We start from the raw sequence: 16,631 nt of genomic DNA on the forward strand, positions 1-16,631 counted from the left end.
TCTGGGTCAAAGTCATATTCTCTTCCAACCCACCTTCATCTTGTATATTCTCTTATTTCCTGACATATCTTGCATTCCTTTCAAAACAAAACAAATTCCTCTCTGAACCACTTCATAATATCACAAAAAAATTGAAACTGCTTCCCACAATGTTAGTTTACCTATTACTATTATTAAATTACATTAATATCAATTGAGCTGCTCCTGCTTTCACACACAAGTGAGCAGAATAGCTTCTATAGCCCAAACCCATCCACTTCATTCAGCAATGCTCAGAAAAGCATATTTACTTCCCAATGGGAATCATAGTCAGAGTTCATGTATCAGTTTTATTACTCTATAATGTACATACATATCAATCTGATATAAACACCATGGTTTTAGTTAGAACTACATCTGAGATAAATAAAAATATTTATTAAATCCTAATTATCTTTATACTACCCTCAAATCACCTTAGTAGACATTCCTGTCTTTTTTATTTAATTTATTTATTTGAGAGAAAGAGAGACATATAGAGAGCCAGAGGGACAGTGAGAGAGAATCAGAAGCAGACTCACTGGGATTCCTGGGTGGCTCAGCAGTTGAGCATCTGCCTTTGGCTCAGGGCGTGATCCTGGAATCCTGAGATCGAGTCCCACATTGGGCTCCCTGCATAGAGCCTGCTTCTCTCTCTGCCTATTTCTCTGCCTCTGTGTGTGTGTGTGTGTGTGTGTGTGTCTCTTCATGAATAAGTAAATAAAAATCTTTTTTTTTTAGTAAATAAAAATCTTAAAAAAAAAAAAAGAAGCAGACTCATGGAGCACAGAGCCATAAGTGGGACTTGATCCAAATATCACGAAATCATGACCTAAGCTAAAATCAAGAGTCAGACACTTAACTGAGCTACCCAGGTGCCCCTTTGTAGACATTTCTTAGCCACAAAGTTGAATCTGTTAAAATAATAATTCTGTAGCATGCCCAGTGGTAGGGGTAAACCAAGATTACCAGCTCACTCTTTCTTACAAAGTTTAGAACTCTGGTATATGCAAAATCAGTGCAGTTAATCTTCACTTCATAGACATTCACTTCATTCACTTCATAGACAACAAAAATACTTAGTACTGAGGTAGCACTTTTCATCAAAAGGACTCCAAGCACTTTATACATACTTATTTCAGTAAGCCTTACAACAGCCTTAAGCATTAGATATACAATTGGCATCACCCACATACTCCTAAGAAACTATAGCATGGGGAGCTGAATAAACTTGCTCAAGTACACACAGCACATAAATGATTTTTTTTTGTTCTTCATCCAATGCACATTTTACTAAAATTTCTTTTTACTTCAACAAGTGAAAATTCAGCATGTCATCTTTAGAATATGGTTCAAGAGTCTAGGAAAATTATCTTTATGTTGGAAAGAAGGCCTTATTACTTAACGGATTTTAGATAGAATCTGCCAATTACTTTTTCATTATTTATGTCTAATTTAAGATAGAACATTATACTGGCTGTTATTATCTAATGCTGCATGTATTGCTCTGTTGCCCCATTCATATACAAGGGACATCTTCCCTAATCAAAACACATTTTAAAAACTAACTTGTAGGATTGATTGCTTTAGAGACTCCAAAATAATCATATTTCCTTTCATTAAACTGTATCATGATAGAAACTACTTTTTTCCTGTAGAGGCAAAGTTTAAGAACTAGCCATAAATAGAATTCCACATCCTTGTGGGATAATATAAGCAATAAAGGAAAATGTTGGTACTCATTTGTCCAAGCAATCTTATACCAGAAAAGTAAACCACTAAGAGTTCAAAGATGTCAGCTCTCTAGCTTATAGTCTTTCCATCTTATTGAATACATGTATTTGATTGGAAAGAACTACATGATTTTGAGTTCATTTGGTAGAGAGCTCTGATTGTACTCAAAAAAGTCACTAGGCTATTTAAAGTTAGAAATATTATTTTATTTATACTCATATACCATCTATATAAAATGTCCATATAGCATTAATGTTCACAGTCAAAAATTGTGCTACAAGAAAAAAAGTATATTTAATCACATCCCATAAGTCAAATAAATGTAAAACTGTAATCTCAATATCAAATATAATCTTTATTATATATTTTATATTATTGTAACTATGTATTTATAAGTTCTATAAATCAAGGAATATATCTAAATTATCTTTAGAACCTTGCCAATGTTTGGCACAATGTCACAACACTTCCGTGTGTTTTATTCAATGAGACAATGAATCAGTGAATTATTAAGTGAAGAAAAGAATGTAAAAAATAAATAATGTTCTGTTAATGCTAAAATATTGTAAGTTTTGTATAATTAGGGAAGGGGAAGGTGAGTAGAAGCATGTGATATGTGATCATTGGTATCAGGCACAAAGAGAAGATTCGTTAAGATTAAGGAAGATATATTCCATAAGTAGTACAATTAGATTGATGTTAAAAGATTAACAGAAGTTTTTAAAATTTTAATTTTAATACCTATTTCATGTAAAAAAATGTTAAACCAAGGTTTTTGTTTGTTTGTTTGTTTGTTTCTTTTTGCAAAGCAGAATGCAAAGAAAGTAATGGGTAGGTTTCAAAAAGTATCTAGAACCCTTAATATATAAAACAATACTAAAATATTAAAATGTGCCAGCTAATTTCAGGGCACAAGAAATAGGAAAGATATTTTGTAGAGGACCAGGGCATGCTACTCCTGAGACAGGCCTTTTTTAACCTAAGATTGAGTTAAAAGTAATAAAACCCAGGAGACAGGAAAAGGACTCCTTGCCTAAATTTATACAGGAAAGGAGAGCCTGCACCAGCAAGACAACTATTAACAGAGACTCCTTTACATAAGGAACCTATCTGCAGAACAAGGCAACCTTGTTTTCCCAAACATCTCCTCTCATCCTTGTTAATGAGCATTTTCCGTTTTTTTTTTTAATGTGGTACTTATTTATTTATTTTTAAATATTTTATTTATTTATTCATTCATGACACACACACACACACACACACACACACACACACACACACAGAGAGAGGCAGAGACACAGGCAGAGGGAGAAGCAGGCTCCATGCAGGGAGCCCGACATGGGACTCGATCTCAGGTCTCCAGGATCACACCTTGGGCCAAAGGTGGCGTTATAAACCGCTGAGCCACCCCGGCTGCCCGCGTTTTCCGTTTATATCCTGAGACCCTACCCCTTTCCTTAGCTCACATACATTTTCTGTTGCTTCCTTGTGTTTGCAATTTCATGCCTGTGCAGATTCCCTGTATGTACATCTGTCAAATTTTATTTTCTCTTGTTAATCTGTCTTATGTGAATTTGATTCTAAGTCCAGTCAGAAGGACCATAGGGCAAAGGAAGGTCTTCCTCCCCAACAAATTCAAGACTGATCACAAGTATTTTATTTGATTTTAAATTTCCAAAACACACACACACACACACACACACACACACACACATCTCTGGATATTTTCTTTAATTCATTACTTTTTCATTAAAAATTTATTCAAATAGTCTTTGTGTACCTAATATATGCTTATCATTCATTTCCTGTCCCCAAGGAACTCATGGTGGTTTTGAGGAAGTTTGATGTGCATCATACAACCATATATGTGAATGAAAAATTTCAATTTTCCTATGTATCAAGACGGATAAGTGATATGTAAAGAGTATAAAGCTGATAAATTTGACATATTCTCAGTGTAATATGATCCACCATCCTTTTTGTCCCTTCCTAAACACCTCAGAACTGGATAAAGGAGAGAAGATCATGTGATTTGGTGGCATTTCACAAATAGGGCAAAATAAATGTGCTATTGCTACCTTCTTGCTTTTCTCCCATCACAAAAATAAATTTCCCAATATATAGATTTAAATATAAACAATAAAAAGAGGTTGGGTTTGAAGGTACATGAGGAGAAGCAGAAGGAAATAAGCCCTTTAACAACTTTTTTTTTTTTGAGATTTTATTTATTTATCTGGGAGAGAGAGAGAGAGAGAGAGAGAGAGAGAGAGAGAGAGAAAACAAGCAGGGAAGCAGCAGAGGGAGAGGGAGAGTGAGAATGAGAGATGAGAGGCAGGCTCTTCCCTGAGCAGGGAGTCTGATGCTAGGCTTGATCCTGGGGCTGGAGGATCATGACCTGAACAGAAGGCAAATGCTTAACCAATTGAGCCACCCAGGCAAACCAACAACTTTTATATTAACATAAAAATCTACTTCCATTAGTTTCAGACTTGAACCAAAACTCAAAATGCATAATAATTTAAAGTTGAACTTCATATATTCATTGGCTTTTTTTAATTGGGGAAGTCAGTTCAAGCTTACACATCACTGGAGATAAGTTTTCTATTGTATATCTATACATGGATCCAAGAAAAACTGTAGCAGTAGTTTCTTTGCATTATTTTTTAAATGTTCGGGAGGTAACAGACAAAAGCCAAATATTTTGACTTTGTAATTTCTAGAACATTATAATGAGAAGAAATCTTAGTGACTGTAAATATGTTATATTCCTTCATCTCACAACTCTGTTGCTTAAATGAAGGATATCACGGCCAGAGAAACTAAAGATGGTTAGTAGAAGTTCAAGTCTTCTGAAAAGGCTAAGAATGAGCACAGCACGACGGGAAAGGAAAAAACAAAAACAAACAACAACAACAACAACAACAACAACAAAAAAAACAGAAAAAAAACAAAAATAAACAAACCCAGAAACAAAAACATGTGCTTAGGAGTCAGGCAGATAATAGGCTTACATCCTACCTCTGTCACTTAGGGTATTTTTTATCTCTATTTAGAATGCCTTTCCAAACCACAAACTCTGCATTTTCATCTTTCAAGCTTCATCTCAAATTTAACTTATAACAACTTTGTGTTCACTGCTCCTACTCTGCTCTTAGAAACTATAAAATTGGTTTTTGCAGGGAGTCACATAAGTATTAGTTTTTCCTGTCAAATACTCAAGGACAAGGAGTTTGTGCTATTTATCTTCTTAAGCATTATTTGGCATTTTTTTTTCATTATTTGACTTTGTACTCAACTTTCTTGCAAATATGAAATGGCTCAGAGATATTACTTAATGTAATAATTAATGAAGAAACAAATAAGATGTTAAAACTGGTTCCAAGGATATTTGAAGGCATGAGTATTTATAGACAAATTGATAACAAATGTTAGAATAAAAATACGTGGTTAAATACAGGCCTCATTAATGCCCAACAGCAATAAAAGGTAACCTTCCATATATACCACTGGCCATAGTTATGTGTATCTCCACTGGACTGGACAAACGTTTAAAATTCAACATGTCAATTCACTAAGGACAGGCTTATATTTAATAATATAATGAGTTAAACAAAATGCATTACTTAATTTTTGGGCTGAGTGTAGGAGTGTGTAATATATATAGATATAGAAATATATGAAAATATTGAAAAATATGCCATCCACATTTTCCCTTTCCTAGGGATATTTTTTTCCTTACCATCCAGAAGTTGTGCCCAAGTAAAAATATTTGTCAAATGGATGAACAAAAGAGTCAACAAATTCAGCAAAAATTTAAATATGTCTGAATATCAATCAGCTTCCTTATCTTTAATTAAAACTTATAGATTAACTTTATACAGAAAATATAAGGATTATAGAGGAATATCATATGCTTAGTGCGTGCTCTTAGGAAATATTAATTCTTGTCCCATTTCTTTCTCCTTCTTTGTCCGGTGTTTCTTCCAGCAGTCCTGTTGTTGCTCTATCAACTTCTCCCTAATTAATAACATATAATTTTCCATTTATAGCTCAAGTCCAGCTTTATCATGCCTTCACATGGTTGCAGAAACTCTTGAAGTATGAAATCCATGAGACAGAGCTAGAGCAATGTATATCACAGCTGTAAATTATTAGCTAATTAGTACAACATTGTGGCACCTTGTTTCTTTGCCTCTTATATTATCTACCCAAGGCTACTTCCATTTTTCCCCTCAAATTCTCTACCTGTTAGTTTACTCACATATCCCACAGGATTCCATCTCAGCCATATACTACTTTTTCTTAATTTATTATGCTTCTAGCTGTGGAACAAAGATGGCCTGGAGCACTTTCAAATCAGGGGCATGTGATGGAAATTATTTTTTCCCTCATGTTTTGTCAGTGCCACAACTGAACCTCCTGTTTGTTTCCCATTAAGCATATGGAAATGCTAGTCATCAATTCTCAGTACCTGTGTTTTCATGGGAGGGAGTGGTGATGGCAGTAACAATTAGCTGGTCATTAACTCTTGCAATATGCCTCGTCAGCCTGCTTCTATTTGCATAATGAACTAATGGCTGCAAGGGTAGAGCGAAGGGGGCATGAAAGAGATCATTACCTTGCAATAAAAAATTATGACCTTGCTTCTTGAAGACAATAACACTTAGGATTTTTCCCCCACATCAAAAAGAAGAAGAAAAAAGGCAATGGGAATCATGAAAGTATGACATGACAATGATAATCTCCAAAATAATCTATGTATTCAACACATTTGTTTTTCAATCTAAATCATTTGCCCGTGTAAGATTGATATTGCTGACTCAAAACTTAAAGAGGAAAACTGAAAATTGTCAACTTCATTCCCATTGGTAGTTAGTTATACATAGGATATTATAAATGGCTGTTCTTTGAAGTATTGTAGAGGTATACACAGATAGATGGTATTCCTTTCAAGTAAATTTGTGATTAACTATAATTGTCACGGGTGTGATATATAAACACCAGAAGAGATAGATGTGATAAAGGTGCAGATAAAATAAATAAATAAATAAATAAATAAATAAATAAATAATAAAACCAATTGGTTATTTGGTGGGATTAAAAAGGACAAATATGAGGAAGGGCTGACTGCAGGGGACTGGTCAATGTTCTTTCAATCATTTGGTAAAATTCAGGAGTGTAGATGTGAAGAATAGAGGGTCATAAGAACTAGAAAAACAAACGAAATATTTACTATTCCTGTTCCAAGAGTCCACCACAAATCATAATACTTAGGTAAGATTTGTATCTTATATAAACTTTTATAGGTGGAATTTAAATTGATTTCTTTCTCTACAATAAACTGGTGAACAGTTGATTATCATACAATAAATATTTCAAATACTTGGAAACAGTTAAGTATCCTCTTAGCTTTCTTTCTATAATATAAAATTACTTATAAACTAACTTATGAATCATGCACATACATTTGGAACAAGAACAGTACATAAATTAACAATTCCCCTTGAGGAATAAACTCATGTGTTCTTTTAAAATATATGCTTCACTTTCCATTTATATAACATTTTTCTGCCAAAGTGCATCGGGAGCTTCACATACATCATTCTAATAGCAAAGCTTTGTTTACATTCAGTATCTTTATACAAAGAATGCAAACCAATTTGGGGACAAATTCACTCTTTGCAACTGTTTTTAGAGAACAAGGAAAATCCTCTGTATGTATAAGAAAAGTATTAGTGTTTTCTTATGCATTAGATTTAGTGTTTTATTTCCATGGATCAAAATCCAGGGTAGACTTCCACTGGTGAAAGAAGAAAGGACAGGGAGGAAAGAAAGGAGGGAAGAAAACAGGGAAACAAATGAAGAAAATAAAATTCAAAAGACAAAACCAAAGAAAAAAAAAAAGCCCCAAACAATCCACAAACCCTATATCGTTATTTTCTTCACTGTCAATTTTTTCCTCTCATTCTCTCTTATTTTATCTTTTCCATGTCAGTGACTGTTCTGGTTTCTCTTTGTCCCCCATATTATCCTTTCTAAAACTCAGACTCCCTCTCAACCTACAGCCTACCCTTCAATTCATTGTGTAATTTAATGTTATCTCCACTTCCTCAATACTAACCAGTTCTTTTTTTCAAGTGTTCCTGCTTTATGGCATGGTTGAAACTCTTGTCTCATGTGGTCACATACATTGTTAGAAATTACTAGATCTTTTGGAGAAGGACATGGCAATATATGTCTAGAGAGAAAAAATCTCTGAAACCCTAGTTTCATTTCTAGAAACCTAAGTAGAGATACCATCACAAATGAGAACCATGATTTATGTTTAATATGTCCATTACAAGTAAAATATCGGGAGGTAAGAGATTGCAATATTCAAAAAATAAGGCTTGCCATCTTGCACCCTTCCCTAGACCTATTTCTAGAAGCCATTTTTAAAATTTGTACTTATTTTTCCAAGTTCACTGTATTTATTTATTTATTTATTTATTTTATTTATTTATTTATTTTAATAGTAAGGGCCTGCTCATTCTCCTAGGCACTTGGAATCAGAATTTTTAATTCATCCATGATTTTGTATTTCATCACTATATAAATGTTACCAAATTCTACTGGTTACAAAATCACACAGCATTTAGCTTGTTGCTCCCACCCTTCCAATTTCCACAATTTTCAAATGTTTAATCCATGTTTCTTCTCACCTGGATTATACTAACAAATCTTAAACTGACGTCTGCACATCCTGTTTTTTCCCCCACTATCAATCTATGCACAATCCTTTTCTATTAATTTGTTAGATTTTAAGATGCAATTTTTGATCCCTCAAGATTTTGTATAAATTATTCATCCTGACACGTATGACCTTTAATGGTATTCCCTTCCTCTACGTCTTTAGGCATGCAGTGTCCTCTATGAGCCCTTCTCCCTTTGACATGTCAAAACCTTCCATTAGTAGTCCCTATCCATTTAAATTCTAACCTGCCTTTGCGTCTTAAAAAGATTATCATTCAATAAATGCCCAAAGCTTTCCTAAACCCCTTATTTTGTTTTTTTTTTTTTTCCACTAGACTATCTATACCATTAGGTTGCTACTTTTAAGAGGTACTTAATCTTATCGACCTGTCATGTACTTTGGTGTACTTTTTTAACTCCCTTTATTACATCTTAGAACCATTGAGAACAAGGATATTGAGAAAATACTTGCTATTGAAGAAATGACTAGTCCTGTGGTAAACCCTGTCATATTCAAGCAGAAAGAAGTAAGAAAAGTAAGAAGTAGAGAAGATGGAAAATGGGCAGCCTGTTTGCTTTTTGCTTTTTTTTTTTTAAAGTTGTATTCTGTCCACATTGGGTTTAGATTTGTGTGATTTAAGAGTAGTCTTGAAAACTCAGTTCAACAAATGTATGAAGGCAAATAGTAAATCCTTCAGTAAAATGTTTACTCAGCTAGAAAAGAGAAAGGCATATGCTATGGCCATGCAGATTGGTTCAAAATCAAATCCATGGTCACCTCTGCGGTTTTAACCATGCATCAAATGATACTTTTAAAGAAAAAGTACCATTACACATCTATTAATGTTTGCATACTAAGAATTACACAGAGTTTTCAATCACTGTAGTTTGCCTTCACCATTTCCTTTGAATTCTAAGACAGAGAAGGCCTACCTGACAAAGTTATTGAGGCAATTGTTTCTCTTTGGAGCCCAACATCATACTACAAACTACTTTAAAATGTTTCTGGAAGTAATAAATCATTAATTTAAAATGAATCTTCATTACAAAAGGTTGAATGTACTTGAAATATATGAGAAACCCTTGAAGTTATGAATATATAAAACCTCAAAGCTAGTCATTTTATAAATAAAAATCATTAATTTTTAATCAAAAGAAGATTTCTTCAGTGTAGGCTTCTAAATGTTTTATATCCGATATTCAGTGAAAGGTTTGCTCTTTTTGGATGCCTTATCCTTGGTGCCCTGCTCATTCTATTTGCCTTAATCTCAGATGCTATTCCAGCATGTGTATATAATTGATCTTGTAGAATTTAGAGTACAAGCCAGCATCCAGTCTGACTTTTGTAGAAAATATAGCAGCCTGTTCATTTTAATTATTTTGTTTTTAATTTACACTGTTTCTGAACTATATAAGAAACACCTCCTTTGACTTCCAAAAGACAACTTCAGAAAGGATATGTTGAGATGAGATTTTTCTTTTAAGTTCAAGTGGGTTATGCGGTCTTATAAGATTCCTTTGGTAGAAGACAGCACTGAATTTGCTGGGGTTTTCTATTTCAAGTGACAATAAACCACAGTAGCTTAATATTTGCAAAAGAAAGTCACTTTATTACTAAAAACACAGACGTTTATTTAATTTCCATTAAGAAGGAATTTTTTTAAAGTTGCATTTTTATGGTCGGTTTCTTAATTGGTATTTGGAGTCCAGTTTAAAATGTTTACAGATATATTTAATATCTTTTAATTCCATGAACAAATAAGGAAAGTCTATAGAAGATATTTTTAAACATTATCTTAATATTAAACTCTGCTATTAAATTCTATTTTTTATGACGCATAGTCTAGAAAGAAACCAGAAAAACAAAAACACAAAAGAAACTAAGAAAAAGTATTTTAAAAAGCAGCTACTTTAACATTAGAATATTCAAAGGCACTATCAATCTAAAACTATTGCATGACTTACATCCATGATTACAGCAACTTGGGGATTTTAAACTCTTCATAATATAATTATACATTAAATAAAACTTTCATTATTTTATCCTGAGTTTAATTTTTTTTTTTTGTAAAAAGGTCAGCATGTATTGTCTAATTAACTTTGGAAGTGAGCAGAGGTTATAAGAACAAAGGCAAAATGAATTGCAAATACGTACTGTTCTCTAGTTGGTATATATTTTTTTCAATCATGGTAAAAGTTAACATTTCAGAAACCCCTATACAAGTATATTGGAACTGAACAATTAAGTAAATGGATGGCGGATATTGTTCAGAGCCAGATTTCTAACTGTTGGTGTGGGGGATTCTAGACAAGCAAAGGGGAAGGTAGAATGATCAATGTTGTAAACTGTGAATTACAGTTACATCATTATGAATTCACTCTTAGCATAATATAGATAGAGATGGACACATCTAGAATTATCTACAGATAAGTGTATATACATGGGTTAGTATACACACACACACACATATATATATATATATATATATATATATATATATATATATTTCCTCCTCCAAGAGTAGGAAGCAACCACACTTCAATAGCAATAAGCACACTCAGCACCCTGATCTTGGTTTCTCCAGTAAAAGGAACCAGAACTCCTTGGAGAAATGTCTGATTCTAGGGCTTGGACAGGGAATATATAAGACTATCCTTGAATGTCTGGTAGTGCCAGAGAGAGAAAAAAAAAAGAATAAAATATCCCCTCTAAATCAAATTTGCTAAAAATAAAACCAAACCAAAACAAAACAATAAAATGGGGATATATCAAAGGGACACAGTAGTTAAATGAAAGAGCTCCTAACAGCCATAGCTAGAACAATATGAGCAACAAAATTTGAAAATGCAGGATTATAATGTCAAGTATAAAATAAATATCAGAGTCCATACTTACACAAATCAATGAGTGAATGAATAAATGGAAGGGAACAACTTGTACAAAAGAACCCCGAGTCATTTATATAGATATTTCCCCACTAAAAGAGGTAGAGCATAGCTTCCCACTTCTTAAGCTTTATACAATGACTTCCTTCTAAAGAATGCACTATGGAAAGTGGAGAAAAGAAAAACTTTACAGTGGAGAAACTTGACAAACACTATGTCAGTAGGTGATAAAAGTCAGTGTCAACAGTGATAAGTCATGCTGATAGCATGTGCTTTTGATGTGATATGAGAATGGCACTTTAACTCTGTATTCTTTCTCCTAAAAACCCATAACCCCAGTCTAATCATGAGAAAAACATCAGACAAATCCCAGTTGAGGAACAGTTGACAAAATGTCTGACCAATAGCCTTCAAAACTGTCAAGATCATCAAAACCAAGGAAAGAAATGTCTAAGAAACTGACATAGTCTAAAGGAGCCTGAAGAAGACATGGACTAATGTAATGATCCTGGATGGAATGCTGGAGCAGAAAATTATGACAAATGCCCACATTTAATACAAGAGGCTAAGAATAGCAGAAACAGAGTGTAGGCTGCATGGGAGCTCTCTGTACAATAATCACAACTTTTCTGTAAATATAAAAGTATTCTCAATTAAAAGTTTATTTAACAGATATACTGACAGCAATCTTTGAGATGTCCTCTGATTCTACGGTGTTTATACAACTGCATCAGAACTGTATGCATGAAAAAGTGAAATTTACTGTATGTACTTACATCTTACTTAATAAACTTAACTTTAAAAAATGTTCCATGGCTGGAGGGTATTATGCTGAGTGAAGTAAGTCAATCAGAGAAGGACATCATTATATGGTTTCACTCATACGGAGAATATAAAAAACAGTGAAAGGGATTATAGGGGAAAGGAGAGCAAATGAGTGGGAAATATCAGTGAGGGGACAAAACATTAGAGACTCCTAACTCTGGGAAACGAACAAGGGGGTGGTGGAAGGGGAGCTGGGCAGGGGGATGGGGTGACTGGGTGACAGGCACTGAGGGGGGCACTTGATGGGATGATCACAGGGTGTGATACCGTATGTTGGCAAATTGAGCTCCAATTAAAAAAATATACAAAAAAAAATATTCCATGGCTTATGGCTGTCAGAAAATCTGTGACAATAGTAAACTTCAGAGCATGTCTTTCTTTAAATAGCAAAAATGAAGAAGAAAAAGATGTAACTCTGTTGCATTATCTGAAGGCACAATGTCAGTGATCAGATTTAAGAACTTTTAATTTTTTTATGGATTTTATTTATTTATTCATGAGAGACACACAGACACAAAGACATAGGCAGAGGGAGAAGCAGGCTCCTCGCAGGGAGCCCAATGTGGGACTCCATCCTGGACCTGGGATCACACCTTGAGTGGAAGACAGACACTCAACCGCTGAGCCACCCAGGTGTCCCAAGAACTTTTAATTGATTTAAAATACTTTGCATAAAGATTTAGATGTCAGGGACTAATTTCAGGTACTATCAATTGTTTTAAATGCACTACCAAACAGAGTAATACTTTAGCATAGGGTGCTGAAGTTAATCCACCTCAGATTGGAATTCCAGTTCTACCACTTACTGGCTGTGCAAACCTGAGCAATTCATCTCACCAAACCCTCAATTTTCACATCAGCATAATGAGAATAATAAGTTATATCGTATGCTATGATTATTATGAATATTTTAAGAATTCATAAGATAAATCAAATTTAGAGCTATCATGCATAAATTGGAGGAGGTGCTCTATCAGTAGTAGAGCACCATTATGTTTATTACATGGTAATTTTATGTTTATAGTAGTATAAGTGTGTATAATGGAGATGAAGAGAGGGGGGATAATAGTGAACTCAAATTAAAAGGCAGGCCAACCACTTCCAATGATTCTCAAAATACAGTCTATTACCCTGGCTTCTGATATAATATTAAGCTAAGAACTAATGCTAAATGCATGTTGATTAAGCTGTAACAATCCCATTTCAATTTGAGGGAATAAACAGCCTAATTAGTGAACTTTTGCAATGACCAATTTGCTTCTCCTGGAAATCTAGGGTAAAGGGCTCACTTAGCAGTTTTTACCCACACAAAAGAAACTATTTTTTCCTTTCTGATAAATTGCGTAACTCAAAGGTCAATAATGGTATCATGCATCACAAGTCCTTTCTCGTGCCTCACAGTGCTGCAGGGCACCCATTCTAATGTGACCTGTCAGCCCCTACCTAACAGATTTAGTACTTATTTGTAATATATTAATGGCTTCATTTTTAGATTTTGCTTTCTTCCCAGAGAGCACTAAGAAATTGATTGCTAGCTCACTGAGTTGAGAATGGAAACAGATTGTTGAGTATGAATTACGATCACGAAAATAGCATCAAGATTGCAGATTTGAATATGATAAATAAGAGATAAGTAACACAGGAGTTACGGAGCCAGCCGGGGTAGTTTTACCATTAGAAATGGAAGAGATGGGTCTTTTTTAATATGTTTTAAGCTTCCGAATGGGTTGCCAAGGCATGCAATAAGACATTTCCATCACCTCAAAACATGTGAGCATTTATTTTGCTTTTGTTCTAAAGCATGGCGGTTTGCACAGGTCTTTAAAAATGCATAGCAGACAAATGGTCCTTATTTAATCTACATTAAGTAAAAGAGTAGAAAATACATCAGATATGGATTTAAAAAGCACATATTCTTACACTGCCTTCATTACTCTATCAATATAACATCAGGACGGTAAAGTCATTTCATCTGTCTAAGTTTTAAGATTTTCTACAGTCTGCATCATGAAGTTTCTGTGAGATTCAGATCAGTTCATGAAAGAAAGAAGTGATAAGTGGAAATTCATTAAAATGAAAATATTCTGCTTTCCAAAAGACACTGTCAAGAGAAAGAGAAGACAAGCATCAGATTGGGAACAAATATTTGCAAAAGACATTTCTGATAAAGAACTGTTAACTGTAAGATACCAAGAGACAAAAACAAAAACAAAAAACCCTCTCAATACTCGACAATAAGAAAATGAACCTGATTTTAAAAATGGGCAAAAACAGTGGACATCTCACCAAAGCCAATATACGGATGACAATAAGTATATGAAAAGATGTTTCACAAATAAACCAAAAACTGTGAACAAACCTGTAAATACAGAGAACAGCCTCTGAGGTTTGCCAGAGGGGAGGCAGGGTAGAGAAATGGGCAAAACGGATGAAGGAGAGAGGCAAATACAGACCTTTAGTTATGGAATGAGTAAGTCATGATAATAAAAGGTACAGCACAGGAAATGTAGTCAATGGTATAGTAATAGTGTGGTATGGTGACAGTAGCTATACTTATGGTAAGCATAGCATAACATAAAGTTGTACAAACACTATGTTGTACACCAGAAACTAATGTAATAGTATGTGTCAAGTATACTTCAATTTGAAATAGAAAAAATATATTCTATATCGTATGTCATTAGGAATTTGCAAATTAAAACAATGAGATACTGCTACACTTCATTTAGAATAGAAAAATCTCCAAAACAGTAAGAACCCAAATGTCGATAGGATCATTTTGCTCAGTCATACCAAGGGCTCTTGAAAACTGTCAGATTCTATGTGAATCATAATATACTTTTAATACAGCACAACCAAAAAGAAACCAGTTACCTCAGTTTCTAGGGTTAAAGTAGCATTAGTGACATAAAGAATCCTTCTGGGATCAGAAAAGAACATCAGGGAGCAATGGCACAGAACAAAAAGGCTTTCTTTACTAAAAAAAAAAAAAGGCACCTTTTCAGACCTCTGGAAAGATCAGTGGCAAGAGAGGAGGAAGGGCTGTTGATTGAAGTTAAAATGGAGACAAGATATTACTCACAGGTGAACGTCCAGGTTCCTCCTGGAAGGGACAGGCTTCACAGAGGGGTAGTTGGTGAAAAGAAGCTGTAGAGGTGAGTGTCTTGGAGGGAAATGCATGCCCATGTTGCATGGCCTGAATATGGGTTCTGGAGGCAAGAAGGTATGCTTAGGCGTGAATTCAGAGGCTGTCAGCTCTAACACTGGGTTTGGTAAGAAGTCATCCTCAGGCCCCCAGTCCTTCACCTCTCTTCACCCAAGTAAAGCCTCTTCATCCTCCATCTTCTTAGAGTCAGGTCAATTCATGGAAATCAGACTAAAATCTTAGTTATGAGGGTTTCATGAGGGTGAGCAGAGAAGGCAAGAAAACTGATCACAGGACAACGGTATTAAAATACAAGATTTGGAGACAAGCAAACCTAGGTTCAAATCTTGCCTCTGTAAAGAACCAGCTGTGGAGTCTTTGTTCCTTTGTTTTCTCAACTGTAAAATAAAAGACAAAACACCTGCCACAGAGTTGTGACTATTGAGATAAGATGTGAAACGGAAATGCATCTTCAAGTGCTCAGCAAATTATTGGTATAGTTTGTACTCAAATAATAACAAAAAAAAAAACTGTAGGAGTTTTGATTGTTGTCTAAGAAACACCCAAAGGGTGATCAAGAATGTTGAGAATAACTTGGCAAATGAGTGATCAACAATATGGAGTAAACAGGAGCTCTCAATGCCCAAAAATCTGTGCACAACAACGCAGTACATTAAAATTGGTCACAGATGTCACCATTCTGTGACCATCTCAGGTGAACTCGAGGAGTCAAAAACAGGAAGTTAATTAAACAGCATGCAAGCAATAATTTTAAACAATGGATATGACAGAAACATAATGTATTAAGGTGACATAAGGGTCTTTCTGATATCTATGTGGAAATAAGCAAATATTAAATTTTTAAAAATATTTAATTTATTTATTCATGAGAGACACACAGAGAGAGAGAGGCAGAGACATAGACAGAGGGAGAAGTAGGCTCCATGCATGATGCCCAATGTGGTACTCCGTCTCCAGGATCACGCCTTGAGCCAAAGGCAGATGCTCAACTGCTGAGCCACCTAGGCATCCCAGTAAATCTTAATTTTAACAACAGATTATACCTTGTGACACACAAATATTTGGAGAACTGCTTTCAAGCACATGAACCCTTTCCGCCTTTTTGTATATACACAATCCCTTATAGCTAACAAGCTTTGGAGCTCTTTCTCAGACTATATTCCTCAGGAACGCAAATAAAGCATTTTACTAACAAATAAAGCATTCTCTAATCTACTCTGGGGTTGGTTTTCTTTCAGTTGACAAATCTGAACCAACAACATACGAGGAC

This window comes from Vulpes lagopus, chromosome 7, assembly GCF_018345385.1.
Source record: "Vulpes lagopus strain Blue_001 chromosome 7, ASM1834538v1, whole genome shotgun sequence".
Classification (NCBI taxonomy): Eukaryota; Metazoa; Chordata; class Mammalia; order Carnivora; family Canidae; genus Vulpes; species Vulpes lagopus.